The following is a 14,334-nucleotide window of genomic DNA, read 5'->3' on the forward strand; positions in this document are numbered from 1 at the left end:
ATAGAATCCTGGTTAGCTCCCTTTATTTCCTGGATGGGCAGGAAAAACTTGATTAAAGGGTTAATCCTCCCCAAATTTAACTACCTATTCCAAATGTTACCTATTCACATTCCACAATCTTACTTCACGAAACTTCGCTCAATGATATTTCAATATATTTGGAATGGCAGGCACCCCAAAATTAGTGCAGAGACGCTTTCACTGCCTAAATCCCTGGGAGAAATTGGGGCTCCTGATTTTAAGAACTATTACCACACGGCTTCGATATCCAGGACTGTAGACTGGTTTCGGAAACGGGAGAATAAATTATGGGTCTCAATTGAGGAACTCCTAGCCCCTGTTCCTCTCAGAGCATTGCTACTTGCACACCCAGACAGCATAACAAACCTTTCATTTAAAAATGCTCTGACCAAGTTAACAATAAAATCACTCTCTCTCTTTAGGGACCTACTGGTTCCCACACCATCCCCACTGACACGTATCTCAGACTTGGTGGATTTATACCAAGAGGGTTTGGGAAGTGACACTAGTAACCCTTCGGTCAGATTGACTGATACTCTAGACTCCATACTAGCTGATGGGACGATCATATCCTTACAGACTTGGACCGAAAATCCAAACCTTCCGAATCTCCATTTAATGCACTATATGTCCCTAAAACAAGCAAACCTACCATACCTCACAGCAGGTTCCTTGGAAAGACCCTTGACTATCTTTGAATCCTTCCTCGGACAAGTAAAAAACCCACGGAAATGTGTTTCTCAGATTTATAAATTGTTAATTAATAGGAACGTCCCTTTCAAAAGATCATATATCGCACTCTGGGAAAAGGATCTCTCCATTACCTTAAATAAAAAAGATACAAATATCCTTTACAGGAATTCCCATGGTCCCTCCCAGTGTATTAAAACACAAGAAAACTCTTATAAGTTAGTGTCACGATGGTATACCACACCGGATAAAACACATCTCTGGTACCCTTCCATCCCAGACACATGTTGGAGATGTTTGGGGGAAACCGGATCTTACATCCATATCTGGTGGTCATGCGCTAAGATCCAACGTTATTGGATACCTGTATTAGATCTTATAGCAAGAATATGTGACATCTCAATCCAAATACCCCCAGCTACCATCTTTCTTAACCTTCCATTGGCAAAAATAAGTAAATCCACAAACACTCTCGTTAAACACCTCTTATCGGGGGCCAAACTTCTCATCCCCCCAAACTGGAGATCGATGCAAGTCCCCACGCTCTCTCAATGGATAAACAAGGTAGAGCAAATTTACTATATAGAAGAAATAGCAGCACTCTCTAACCGCTCATATACTAAATTTATAGAGATCTGGAGACCCTGGACAATATTCCGCTCCTCAGATCAGTTCTTGGACGTAGCCTTGAATACACAATAGCCAGATCCGATGGGTCACCTTGTTGGATTTGTTAGTTTGCGACTAAGTTGTATAACTGTAACCGATATTTCTTGTCTTAGAAAAAATTATCTTGTAAATCTCTCTCAACCCCTTCCCCTCCTACTCCCTCTCGTTCATTTTTCCCCCTACCCTCCCCCCATTTGGCCCCTTTACAACCGAGTACTATTATTATACTCTTATAATGTATTGATCCAAATTTGTATCTTAACCTGAATGTTACGGCATAGCTGCGTATTCAATGTTACACTGTATAAATTGACACTTATCATTTGCTTGATTGTACCTTCATATGCTGTTAAATCAACCTTTTGCTATTCAGTTGTATGATTCACTTTTGTTTAAAACAATAAAAAGAAAATTGAAAAGAAAATATACACATGGGTAGAACTTATCATTGTCAAACCTTGTTCTTAAAGCTTAAAAAAATGGTTTAAATTTATTAAAGATCATATCCGACTACTACCATAACAATTGACAGACATCAGGGGCTCCTTCCAGGAGAGTAATCACTAACCAGAGCATTGCCGACGCTCTGGCCATGGATTCCTGGGTTTTTAAACTCCTAACATCACTGTCCATATAGTGAAAGTGACATCAAGGGCTTTCACAAGTCAGGAGTTCCCGGCCAGTGAGTGCTTGCGATGCTCTGGCCGGGGACTCCAGAGTTTAAAGCCAAATATGGATATTTAAAGCCATATATGCACAGTAAAGTGAGAGGCTTTCTCTACAAGCGTAATTCCTGGCCACAGCGCTGCCGACGCTCCGACTTGGAATTCTCACATTACAAAGCCCCTAATGTCACTGTCTATGTACAGACAGTAACATCAAGGGATCCTCCAGGAGCAGAATCCATATATGGACAGTGACGTCAGGGGCTCCCTCCAGGAGTGGAATCCCCAGCCAGTGCAATGCCAGTGTTCTGGCCTAGGATATTGGCATCTTAAAGCTCCTAACGTCAGTGTCCATTTATGGACAGTGTTGTCAGGGGCTTCCCTAGGAGCAGAATCCCCAGTCAGAGCGTTGCTAACATCAGGGGCTTTCCGAGCCTAGTGCTTAAAGTAACGCTGTGCCAGGGGAGTTCAGGTGATATATCCCACTCTATGCCTATACAGCCTTCCGTTGGAGGTATACGTAGAGACTTCTCCCAACGCATACCTCTGACGAAAAGAAAAAATTGAATGTGAACATACTCCAAGAAGCCCACAGCTCTGAATAAATATGGCGCAACTTGGGTTGTCAGTGCTGCACAAACTGACATCTACACCAGTTAGCATAGATGTCAGCTATAATATCCGCAGGTGTAAATTAAATATGTCATGCAGGAGATCTGCTCTCCCGCTGGTCCCGACTTACTAGCTGAAAAGACGCGAAAACAGCATAATGTCTCAAAAAGCTAAAATTTTTACTCAAAACGGGCATGCGCCAAAATTTCCCATTACGTTACTTTACAATATCATGTATTATAAAGACATTTACTTTTGAGCTTCTTTGACTAAATTGTTAGCAAATGGAAAAAAAAAAACACCAAGGAAAAAAATGTAATTAAAAAACTACGGCCTCCTCCATTTCCCCTCTAGCCGTCCTTTCCATCTCCAAAATGGTGTGTTTTCTGCCATTTTAGGTAGAAAAAATTATATTTGCTCACCATTTAGGCTAAGTAGCAGGAGGGTATATTATACAGCTTCTCAAACTCTACCTTGAAGAGCTGTGTGGTTTGTATTTTAATAGTAACTTTTTAATCTAAATGTACTTTTTACTCTGCCTGACTTGGTATTTATTTGTTCAGAGTTTCAAGCTCACATTGACTTGGTCCTCCCCTATAGGACCTCTCTATCTGTTGAACTAAGTATCATTACTAAAACTTATCTGAATCTGATTCTTAAACATCTAGTTACTACTTCTGATCATACAGTACAGTCAGCCAAGCATACCAAGTTACCAAGTTCAATCACACAATATTAAAATGAGTAAGGAGCATGGATACATATCAGCATTAGATACACATGTGTAGAACTTATCATTGTCAAACCTTGTTCTTAAAGCTTAAAAAAATGGTTTAAATTTATTAAAGATCATATCCGACTACTACCATAACAATTGACAGACATCAGGGGCTCCTTCCAGGAGAGTAATCACTAACCAGAGCATTGCCGACGCTCTGGCCATGGATTCCTGGGTTTTTAAACTCCTAACATCACTGTCCATATAGTGAAAGTGACATCAAGGGCTTTCCCAAGTCAGGAGTTCCCGGCCAGTGAGTGCTTGCGATGCTCTGGCCGGGGACTCCAGAGTTTAAAGCCAAATATGGATATTTAAAGCCATATATGCACAGTAAAGTGAGAGGCTTTCTCTACAAGCGTAATTCCCGGCCACAGCGCTGCCAACGCTCCGACTTGGAATTCTCACATTACAAAGCCCCTAATGTCACTGTCTATGTACAGACAGTAACATCAAGGGATCCTCCAGGAGCAGAATCCATATATGAACAGTGACGTCAGGGGCTCCCTCCAGGAGTGGAATCCCCAGCCAGTGCAATGCCAGTGTTCTGGCCTAGGATTTTGGCATCTTAAAGCTCCTAACGTCAGTGTCCATTTATGGACAGTGTTGTCAGGGGCTTCCCTAGGAGCAGAATCCCCAGTCAGAGCGTTGCTAACGTCAGGGGTTTTCCGAGCCTAGTGCTTAAAGTAACGCTGTGCCCGGGGAGTTCAGGTGATATATCCCACTCTATGCCTATACAGCCTTCCGTTGGAGGTATACGTAGAGACTTCCCCAACGCATACCTCTGACGAAAAGAAAAAATTTAATGTGAACATACTCCAAGAAGCCCACAGCTCTGAATAAATATGTCGCAACTTGGGTTGTCAGTGCTGCACAAACTGACATCTACACCAGTTAGCATAGATGTCAGCTATAATATCCGCAGGTGTAAATTAAATATGTCATGCAGGAGATCTGCTCTCCCGCTGGTCCCGACTTACTAGCTGAAAAGACGCGAAAACAGCATAATGTCTCAAAAAGCTAAAATTTTTACTCAAAACGGGCACGCGCCAAAATTTCCCATTACATTACTTTACAATATCATGTATTATAAAGACATTTACTTTTGAGCTACTTTGACTAAATCGTTAGCAAATGGAAAAAAAAAAACACCAAGGAAAAAAATGTAATTAAAAAACTACGGCCTCCTCCATTTCCCCTCTAGCCGTCCTTTCCATCTCCAAAATGGTGTGTTTTCTGCCATTTTAGGTAGAAAAATTTATATTTGCTCACCATTTAGGCAAAGTAGCAGGAGGGTATATTATGCAGCTTCTCAAACTCTACCTTGAAGAGCTGTGTGGTTTGTATTTTAATAGTAACTTTTTAATCTAAATGTACTTTTTACTCTGCCTGACTTGGTATTTATTTGTTCAGAGTTTCAAGCTCACATTGACTTGGTCCTCCACTATAGGACCTCTCTATCTGTTGAACTAAGTATCATTACTAAAACTTATCTGAATCTGATTCTTAAACATCTAGTTACTACTTCTGATCATACAGTACAGTCAGCCAAGCATACCAAGTTACCAAGTTCAATCACACAATATTAAAATGAGTAAGGAGCATGGATACATATCAGCATTAGAAACACATGGGTAGAACTTATCATTGTCAAACCTTGTTCTTAAAGCTTAAAAAAATGGTTTAAATTTATTAAAGATCATATCCGACTACTACCATAACAATTGACAGACATCAGGGGCTCCTTCCAGGAGAGTAATCACTAACCAGAGCATTGCCGACGCTCTGGCCATGGATTCCTGGGTTTTTAAACTCCTAACATCACTGTCCATATAGTGAAAGTGACATCAAGGGCTTTCCCAAGTCAGGAGTTCCCGGCCAGTGAGTGCTGGCAATGCTCTGGCCGGGGACTCCAGAGTTTAAAGCCAAATAAGGATATTTAAAGCCATATATGCACAGTAAAGTGAGAGGCTTTCTCTACAAGCGTAATTCCCAGGCACAGCGCTGCCAACGCTCCGACTTGGAATTCTCACATTACAAAGCCCCTAATGTCACTGTCTATGTACAGACAGTAACATCAAGGGATCCTCCAGGAGCAGAATCCATATATGGACAGTGACGTCAGGGGCTCCCTCCAGGAGTGGAATCCCCACCCAGTGCAATGCCAGTGTTCTGGCCTAGGATTTTGACATCTTAAAGCTCCTAACGTCAGTGTCCATTTATGGACAGTGTTGTCAGGGGCTTCCCTAGGAGCAGAATCCCCAGTCAGAGCGTTGCTAACGTCCGCGGCTTTCCGAGCCTAGTGCCTAGTGCTTAAAGTAACGCTGTGCCCGGGGAGTTCAGGTGATATTTCCCACTCTATGCCTATACAGCCTTCCGTTGGAGGTATACGTAGAGACTTCTCCCAACGCATACCTCTGACGAAAAGAAAAAATTGAATGTGAACATACTCCAAGAAGCCCACAGCTCTGAATAAATATGGCGCAACTTGGGTTGTCAGTGCTGCACAAACTGACATCTACACCAGTTAGCATAGATGTCAGCTATAATATCCGCAGGTGTAAATTAAATATGTCATGCAGGAGATCTGCTCTCCCGCTGGTCCCGACTTACTAGCTGAAAAGACGCGAAAACAGAATAATGTCTCAAAAAGCTAAAATTTTTACTCAAAACGGGCATGCGCCAAAATTTCCCATTACATTACTTTACAATATCATGTATTATAAAGACATTTACTTTTGAACTACTTTGACTAAATCGTTAGCAAATGGGAAAAAAAAAACACCAAGGAAAAAAATTTAATTAAAAAACTACGGCCTCCTCCATTTCCCCTCTAGCCGTCCTTTCCATCTCCAAAATGGTGTGTTTTCTGCCAATTTAGGTAGAAAAATTTCTATTTGCTCACCATTTAGGCAAAGTAGCAGGAGGGTATATTATGCAGCTTCTCAAACTCTACCTTGAAGAGCTGTGTGGTTTGTATTTTAATAGTAACTTTTTAATCTAAATGTACTTTTTACTCTGCCTGACTTGGTATTTATTTGTTCAAAGTTTCAAGCTCACATTGACTTGGTCCTCCCCTATAGGACCTCTCTATCTGTTGAACTAAGTATCATTACTAAAACTTATCTGAATCTGATTCTTAAACATCTAGTTACTACTTCTGATCATACAGTACAGTCAGCCAAGCATAGCAAGTTACCAAGTTCAATCACACAATATTAAAATGAGTAAGGAGCATGGATACATATCAGCATTAGATACACATGGGTAGAACTTATCATTGTTAAACCTTGTTCTTAAAGCTTAAAAAAATGGTTTAAATTTATTAAAGATCATATCCGACTACTACCATAACAATTCACAGACATCAGGGGCTCCTTCCAGGAGAGTAATCACTAACCAGAGCATTGCCGACGCTCTGGCCATGGATTCCTGGGTTTTTAAACTCCTAACATCACTGTCCATATAGTGAAAGTGACATCAAGGGCTTTCCCAAGTCAGGAGTTCCTGGCCAGTGAGTGCTTGCGATGCTCTGGCCGGGGACTCCAGAGTTTAAAGCCAAATATGGATATTTAAAGCCATATATGCACAGTAAAGTGAGAGGCTTTCTCTACAAGAGTAATTCCCGGCCACAGCGCTGCCAACGCTCCGACTTGGAATTCTCACATTACAAAGCCCCTAATGTCATTGTCTATGTACAGACAGTAACATCAAGGGATCATCCAGGAGCAGAATCCATATATGGACAGTGACGTCAGGGGCTCCCTCCAGGAGTGGAATCCCCAGCCAGTGCAATGCCAGTGTTCTGGCCTAGGATTTTGGCATCTTAAAGCTCCTAACGTCAGTGTCCATTTATGGACAGTGTTGTCAGGGGCTTCCCTAGGAGCAGAATCCCCGGTCAGAGCGTTGCTAACGTCAGGGGCTTTCCGAGCCTAGTGCTCAAAGTAACGCTGTGCCCGGGGAGTTCAGGTGATATATCCCACTCTATGCCTATACAGCCTTCCGTTGGAGGTATACGTAGAGACTTCTCCCAACGCATACCTCTGACGAAAAGAAAAAAATTGAATGTGAACATACTCCAAGAAGCCCACAGCTCTGAATAAATATGGCGCAACTTGGGTTGTCAGTGCTGCACAAACTGACATCTACACCAGTTAGCATAGATGTCAGCTATAATATCCGCAGGTGTAAATTAAATATGTCATGCAGGAGATCTGCTCTCCCGCTGGTCCCGACTTACTAGCTGAAAAGACGCGAAAACAGAATAATGTCTCAAAAAGCTAAAATTTTTACTCAAAACGGGCATGCGCCAAAATTTCCCATTACATTACTTTACAATATCATGTATTATAAAGACATTTACTTTTGAGCTACTTTGACTAAATCGTTAGCAAATGGGAAAAAAAAAACACCAAGGAAAAAAATGTAATTAAAAAACTACGGCCTCCTCCATTTCCCCTCTAGCCGTCCTTTCCATCTCCAAAATGGTGTGTTTTCTGCCATTATAGGTAGAAAAATTTCTATTTGCTCACCATTTAGGCAAAGTAGCAGGAGGGTATATTATGCAGCTTCTCAAACTCTACCTTGAAGAGCTGTGTGGTTTGTATTTTAATAGTAACTTTTTAATCTAAATTTACTTTTTACTCTGCCTGACTTGGTATTTATTTGTTCAGAGTTTCAAGCTCACATTGACTTGGTCCTCCCCTATAGGACCTCTCTATCTGTTGAACTAAGTATCATTACTAAAACTTATCTGAATCTGATTCTTAAACATCTAGTTACTACTTCTGATCATACAGTACAGTCAGCCAAGCATACCAAGTTACCAAGTTCAATCACACAATATTAAAATGAGTAAGGAGCATGGATACATATCAGCATTAGATACACATGGGTAGAACTTATCATTGTCAAACCTTGTTCTTAAAGCTTAAAAAAATGGTTTAAATTTATTAAAGATCATATCCGACTACTACCATAACAATTAACAGACATCAGGGTCTCCTTCTAGGAGAGTAATCACTAACCAGAGCATTGCCGACGCTCTGGCCATGGATTCCTGGGTTTTTAAACTCCTAACATCACTGTCCATATAGTGAAAGTGACATCAAGGGCTTTCCCAAGTCAGGAGTTCCCGGCCAGTGAGTGCTTGCGATGCTCTGGCCGGGGACTCCAGAGTTTAAAGCCAAATATGGATATTTAAAGCCATATATGCACAGTAAAGTGAGAGGCTTTCTCTACAAGCGTAATTCCCGGCCACAGCGCTGCCAACGCTCCGACTTGGAATTCTCACATTACAAAGCCCCTAATGTCATTGTCTATGTACAGACAGTAACATCAAGGGATCCTCCAGGAGCAGAATCCATATATGGACAGTGACGTCAGGGGCTCCCTCCAGGAGTGGAATCCCCAGCCAGTGCAATGCCAGTGTTCTGGCCTAGGATTTTGGCATCTTAAAGCTCCTAACGTCAGTGTCCATTTATGGACAGTGTTGTCAGGGGCTTCCCTAGGAGCAGAATCCCCAGTCAGAGCGTTGCTAACGTCAGGGGCTTTCCAAGCCTAGTGCTTAAAGTAACGCTGTGCCCGGGGAGTTCAGGTGATATATCCCACTCTATGCCTATACAGCCTTCCGTTGGAGGTATACGTAGAGACTTCTCCCAACGCATACCTCTGACGAAAAGAAAAAATTGAATGTGAACATACTCCAAGAAGCCCACAGCTCTGAATAAATATGGCGCAACTTGGGTTGTCAGTGCTGCACAAACTGACATCTACACCAGTTAGCATAGATGTCAGCTATAATATCCGCAGGTGTAAATTAAATATGTCATGCAGGAGATCTGCTCTCCCGCTGGTCCCGACTTACTAGCTGAAAAGACGCGAAAACAGAATAATGTCTCAAAAAGCTAAAATTTTTACTCAAAACGGGCATGCGCCAAAATTTCCCATTACATTACTTTACAATATCATGTATTATAAAGACATTTACTTTTGAACTACTTTGACTAAATCGTTAGCAAATGGGAAAAAAAAAACACCAAGGAAAAAAATTTAATTAAAAAACTACGGCCTCCTCCATTTCCCCTCTAGCCGTCCTTTCCATCTCCAAAATGGTGTGTTTTCTGCCAATTTAGGTAGAAAAATTTCTATTTGCTCACCATTTAGGCAAAGTAGCAGGAGGGTATATTATGCAGCTTCTCAAACTCTACCTTGAAGAGCTGTGTGGTTTGTATTTTAATAGTAACTTTTTAATCTAAATGTACTTTTTACTCTGCCTGACTTGGTATTTATTTGTTCAAAGTTTCAAGCTCACATTGACTTGGTCCTCCCCTATAGGACCTCTCTATCTGTTGAACTAAGTATCATTACTAAAACTTATCTGAATCTGATTCTTAAACATCTAGTTACTACTTCTGATCATACAGTACAGTCAGCCAAGCATAGCAAGTTACCAAGTTCAATCACACAATATTAAAATGAGTAAGGAGCATGGATACATATCAGCATTAGATACACATGGGTAGAACTTATCATTGTTAAACCTTGTTCTTAAAGCTTAAAAAAATGGTTTAAATTTATTAAAGATCATATCCGACTACTACCATAACAATTCACAGACATCAGGGGCTCCTTCCAGGAGAGTAATCACTAACCAGAGCATTGCCGACGCTCTGGCCATGGATTCCTGGGTTTTTAAACTCCTAACATCACTGTCCATATAGTGAAAGTGACATCAAGGGCTTTCCCAAGTCAGGAGTTCCTGGCCAGTGAGTGCTTGCGATGCTCTGGCCGGGGACTCCAGAGTTTAAAGCCAAATATGGATATTTAAAGCCATATATGCACAGTAAAGTGAGAGGCTTTCTCTACAAGCGTAATTCCCGGCCACAGCGCTGCCAACGCTCCGACTTGGAATTCTCACATTACAAAGCCCCTAATGTCATTGTCTATGTACAGACAGTAACATCAAGGGATCATCCAGGAGCAGAATCCATATATGGACAGTGACGTCAGGGGCTCCCTCCAGGAGTGGAATCCCCAGCCAGTGCAATGCCAGTGTTCTGGCCTAGGATTTTGGCATCTTAAAGCTCCTAACGTCAGTGTCCATTTATGGACAGTGTTGTCAGGGGCTTCCCTAGGAGCAGAATCCCCGGTCAGAGCGTTGCTAACGTCAGGGGCTTTCCGAGCCTAGTGCTCAAAGTAACGCTGTGCCCGGGGAGTTCAGGTGATATATCCCACTCTATGCCTATACAGCCTTCCGTTGGAGGTATACGTAGAGACTTCTCCCAACGCATACCTCTGACGAAAAGAAAAAAATTGAATGTGAACATACTCCAAGAAGCCCACAGCTCTGAATAAATATGGCGCAACTTGGGTTGTCAGTGCTGCACAAACTGACATCTACACCAGTTAGCATAGATGTCAGCTATAATATCCGCAGGTGTAAATTAAATATGTCATGCAGGAGATCTGCTCTCCCGCTGGTCCCGACTTACTAGCTGAAAAGACGCGAAAACAGAATAATGTCTCAAAAAGCTAAAATTTTTACTCAAAACGGGCATGCGCCAAAATTTCCCATTACATTACTTTACAATATCATGTATTATAAAGACATTTACTTTTGAGCTACTTTGACTAAATCGTTAGCAAATGGGAAAAAAAAAACACCAAGGAAAAAAATGTAATTAAAAAACTACGGCCTCCTCCATTTCCCCTCTAGCCGTCCTTTCCATCTCCAAAATGGTGTGTTTTCTGCCATTATAGGTAGAAAAATTTCTATTTGCTCACCATTTAGGCAAAGTAGCAGGAGGGTATATTATGCAGCTTCTCAAACTCTACCTTGAAGAGCTGTGTGGTTTGTATTTTAATAGTAACTTTTTAATCTAAATGTACTTTTTACTCTGCCTGACTTGGTATTTATTTGTTCAGAGTTTCAAGCTCACATTGACTTGGTCCTCCCCTATAGGACCTCTCTATCTGTTGAACTAAGTATCATTACTAAAACTTATCTGAATCTGATTCTTAAACATCTAGTTACTACTTCTGATCATACAGTACAGTCAGCCAAGCATACCAAGTTACCAAGTTCAATCACACAATATTAAAATGAGTAAGGAGCATGGATACATATCAGCATTAGATACACATGGGTAGAACTTATCATTGTCAAACCTTGTTCTTAAAGCTTAAAAAAATGGTTTAAATTTATTAAAGATCATATCCGACTACTACCATAACAATTAACAGACATCAGGGTCTCCTTCTAGGAGAGTAATCACTAACCAGAGCATTGCCGACGCTCTGGCCATGGATTCCTGGGTTTTTAAACTCCTAACATCACTGTCCATATAGTGAAAGTGACATCAAGGGCTTTCCCAAGTCAGGAGTTCCCGGCCAGTGAGTGCTTGCGATGCTCTGGCCGGGGACTCCAGAGTTTAAAGCCAAATATGGATATTTAAAGCCATATATGCACAGTAAAGTGAGAGGCTTTCTCTACAAGCGTAATTCCCGGCCACAGCGCTGCCAACGCTCCGACTTGGAATTCTCACATTACAAAGCCCCTAATGTCATTGTCTATGTACAGACAGTAACATCAAGGGATCCTCCAGGAGCAGAATCCATATATGGACAGTGACGTCAGGGGCTCCCTCCAGGAGTGGAATCCCCAGCCAGTGCAATGCCAGTGTTCTGGCCTAGGATTTTGGCATCTTAAAGCTCCTAACGTCAGTGTCCATTTATGGACAGTGTTGTCAGGGGCTTCCCTAGGAGCAGAATCCCCAGTCAGAGCGTTGCTAACGTCAGGGGCTTTCCAAGCCTAGTGCTTAAAGTAACGCTGTGCCCGGGGAGTTCAGGTGATATATCCCACTCTATGCCTATACAGCCTTCCGTTGGAGGTATACGTAGAGACTTCTCCCAACGCATACCTCTGACGAAAAGAAAAAAATTGAATGTGAACATACTCCAAGAAGCCCACAGCTCTGAATAAATATGGCGCAACTTGGGTTGTCAGTGCTGCACAAACTGACATCTACACCAGTTAGCATAGATGTCAGCTATAATATCCGCAGGTATAAATTAAATATGTCATGCAGGAGATCTGCTCTCCCGCTGGTCCCGACTTACTAGCTGAAAAGACGCGAAAACAGAATAATGTCTCAAAAAGCTAAAATTTTTACTCAAAACGGGCATGCGCCAAAATTTCCCATTACATTACTTTACAATATCATGTATTATAAAGACATTTACTTTTGAGCTACTTTGACTAAATCGTTAGCAAATGGGAAAAAAAAAACACCAAGGAAAAAAATGTAATTAAAAAACTACGGCCTCCTCCATTTCCCCTCTAGCCGTCCTTTCCATCTCCAAAATGGTGTGTTTTCTGCCATTTTAGGTAGAAAAATTTATATTTGCTCACCATTTAGGCAAAGTAGCAGGAGGGTATATTATGCAGCTTCTCAAACTCTACCTTGAAGAGCTGTGTGGTTTGTATTTTAATAGTAACTTTTTAATCTAAATTTACTTTTTACTCTGCCTGACTTGGTATTTATTTGTTCAGAGTTTCAAGCTCACATTGACTTGGTCCTCCCCTATAGGACCTCTCTATCTGTTGAACTAAGTATCATTACTAAAACTTATCTGAATCTGATTCTTAAACATCTAGTTACTACTTCTGATCATACAGTACAGTCAGCCAAGCATACCAAGTTACCAAGTTCAATCACACAATATTAAAATGAGTAAGGAGCATGGATACATATCAGCATTAGATACACATGGGTAGAACTTATCATTGTCAAACCTTGTTCTTAAAGCTTAAAAAAATGGTTTAAATTTATTAAAGATCATATCCGACTACTACCATAACAATTGACAGACATCAGGGGCTCCTTCCAGGAGAGTAATCACTAACCAGAGCATTGCCGACGCTCTGGCCATGGATTCCTGGGTTTTTAAACTCCTAACATCACTGTCCATATAGTGAAAGTGACATCAAGGGCTTTCCCAAGTCAGGAGTTCCCGGCCAGTGAGTGCTTGCGATGCTCTGGCCGGGGACTCCAGAGTTTAAAGCCAAATATGGATATTTAAAGCCATATATGCACAGTAAAGTGAGAGGCTTTCTCTACAAGCGTAATTCCCGGCCACAGCGCTGCCAACGCTCCGACTTGGAATTCTCACATTACAAAGCCCCTAATGGCATTGTCTATGTACAGACAGTAACATCAAGGGATCCTCCAGGAGCAGAATCCATATATGGACAGTGACGTCAGGGGCTCCCTCCAGGAGTGGAATCCCCAGCCAGTGCAATGCCAGTGTTCTGGCCTAGGATTTTGGCATCTTAAAGCTCCTAACGTCAGTGTCCATTTATGGACAGTGTTGTCAGGGGCTTCCCTAGGAGCAGAATCCCCAGTCAGAGCGTTGCTAACGTCAGGGGCTTTCCAAGCCTAGTGCTTAAAGTAACGCTGTGCCCGGGGAGTTCAGGTGATATATCCCACTCTATGCCTATACAGCCTTCCGTTGGAGGTATACGTAGAGACTTCTCCCAACGCATACCTCTGACGAAAAGAAAAAAATTGAATGTGAACATACTCCAAGAAGCCCACAGCTCTGAATAAATATGGCGCAACTTGTGTTGTCAGTGCTGCACAAACTGACATCTACACCAGTTAGCATAGATGTCAGCTATAATATCTGCAGGTGTAAATTAAATATGTCATGCAGGAGATCTGCTCTCCCGCTGGTCCCGACTTACTAGCTGAAAAGACGCGAAAACAGCATAATGTCTCAAAAAGCTAAAATTTTTACTCAAAACGGGCATGCGCCAAAATTTCCCATTACATTACTTTACAATATCATGTATTATAAAGACATTTACTTTTGAGCTACTTTGACTAAATCGTTAGCAAA

At 41.6% G+C, this 14,334-nt stretch overlaps 1 long non-coding RNA gene across 2 annotated transcripts in view; it reads right to left on the minus strand.

The window, feature by feature from the left end:
- Nucleotides 1-372: 372 nt before the first annotated feature.
- The window catches only part of LOC142731783 (uncharacterized), a 50,195-nt gene continuing 36,233 nt past the window's right edge, over nucleotides 373-14,334 (minus strand). For both annotated transcript variants that reach the window (XR_012879176.1, XR_012879175.1), the window contains one exon: nucleotides 373-845. This is a non-coding gene — a long non-coding RNA (uncharacterized LOC142731783). The remainder of the gene's footprint in view (nucleotides 846-14,334) is intronic.

Source organism: Rhinoderma darwinii, unplaced genomic scaffold, assembly GCF_050947455.1.
Source record: "Rhinoderma darwinii isolate aRhiDar2 unplaced genomic scaffold, aRhiDar2.hap1 Scaffold_87, whole genome shotgun sequence".
NCBI lineage: Eukaryota > Metazoa > Chordata > Amphibia > Anura > Rhinodermatidae > Rhinoderma > Rhinoderma darwinii.